The sequence below is a fragment of the Phocoena sinus genome, chromosome 16 (assembly GCF_008692025.1).
Source record: "Phocoena sinus isolate mPhoSin1 chromosome 16, mPhoSin1.pri, whole genome shotgun sequence".
Taxonomy (NCBI): domain Eukaryota; kingdom Metazoa; phylum Chordata; class Mammalia; order Artiodactyla; family Phocoenidae; genus Phocoena; species Phocoena sinus.
The window spans coordinates 14,541,684-14,543,668 of record NC_045778.1 but is presented as its reverse complement, the minus strand read 5'-3'; positions in this window follow the sequence as shown (position 1 = coordinate 14,543,668).

The following is a 1,985-nucleotide window of genomic DNA, read 5'->3' as shown; positions in this document are numbered from 1 at the left end:
CTGGTGCTTTTCTCATGGTTAGACTGGGGTTATGGGTTTTGGGGAGGAAGACCACAGAGATACAGTGCTATTCTCATCACATCATATCAAGGGAATGTAAACCAACATGACTTATCACTGTAATGTGAACCTTAACCTCAGTGTCCCTTTATGGAGCAATTTCATATTCGTTACCTCATGTGACTCTTTTAAGGATCATGGCATGTACAAGCCTGGCATCCCCAGCTCCATTTTACAAAGGAAGACCTTGAGATGGGGTTTGGAGACAAGGCATTATGACTGTCACACTATCAACCTCTCCCTAGCCCCCTGACGGTCTCTTGTAAGTCACACCTAAAAGAAGCATTTATAAGAAGCATCTTACGATGCCTTCCTGTATACATTCATTTTAGTGCTCCTGTGGTTAAGAATTTTCATGATTCAATGCTACATGTTATCTTCACGACTACAGCTATAATCCTAGGCTTATAATCCTAGGCTGATTTGGACAAACGCAAAATGGATCAACATGTCCAATCAACCAATCAAGTAGCCAACTAATCATTATTTAAATTCACCTTTGGAATGAACTTTCTTTTTTCAAACGGATGACTTGGTGTTTGATAGTCATACTTTATTTTCTGAAAGATTCAAGCCTTCTTACCAGACCCCAAAAATCTTTAAAAGAAAGTTGTTTCTTCATCTGTGAAATAGGCTTGTGATTTACATAGAGATACAATATTTTGGGTGTGTATTTCAATATGATAGGAAGGGGGCCTGATAACTGTCCCTCTAGAGACACTAGTAACAATAATGATCACTGGTATTATAATGATAGCAATAATAATAATGGCTAACATATTTAGCTGTTACTATGAGGCAGAATCTGTGCTAAATGATAATCTCATTTCATCATCAAAATCTATGGGTTAAGTGCTACTTAACCCATAGATTTATATCCTCATTTTGCAAATGAGAAAACTGAGGCTCAGCGAGATAAAGAAACATCAAAGTTTACACAGGTCATATTCTTGAAGTATTTACTTTGCTAGGGCTGCCATAATAAAATACCACAGACTGGCTTAAAGAACAGATAATCTGGGACTTCCCTAGTGGTCCAGTGGTTAAGACTCGATGCTCGCAATGCAGGGGGCCCGGGTTTAGTCCCTGGTCAGGGACCTAGATCCCACATGCCGCAACTAAAATATCCCGCATGCCTCAATGAAGATCCCGCACGTGGAAACGAAGATCTCACATGCTCCAACTAAGACCTGGCACAGCCAAATAAATTTTAAAAATAAATAAATATTAAAAAAAGAAAAGAACAGATATTTACTTTCTCATAGTCGTAGATCACAGAGAGCAGTTTGCTTCTGTCTGAGGCCTCTCTCCTTGGCTAGCTGAATCCTCACGTGGCCTGTCCTCTGTGCATGTACACTCCTGTTGTCTCTGTGTACCCAAATTTCCTCTTTTTATAAGGACACCATTAAATTGGATTAGGACCCACCTTAATGGCTACATTTTAATTTAATTACCTCTTTAAAGACCTTATCTTGAAATCCACTTACATTCTGAGTTACAGTACTAGGGGTTGGGACTTTTAACATATGGATACTGGGAGAACGTAATTCAGCCCATAACAGGAACTGTGACTCAAACCCAAGCTGCATGACTCCCAAGCCAAAATCTTAACTATTTAGCTATCCTGGGAAATGAATCTTACACCTTCAGGGTAGTAAAACCACCAGCATCTTTAGACTTACTTATCATCACAGCCAATCGTGCAGTGTTTCCACTGATCTGTGATTTACTACTTTATTATTTACCCCATCATTTACAAGCAGCTGGCCTTAGAAGAGGACTCAGCTATGATGCCAGCTGGGGAATAACATACTTCTGTTTTGGGGTGTTGCTTATTCAGCTCTCACTCGTATCTTCATTTATTTGTTCAACAAATATTTACTGAGTGCTTGCTATAATTTGGGCATTTTTCTAAGCACTTTAGA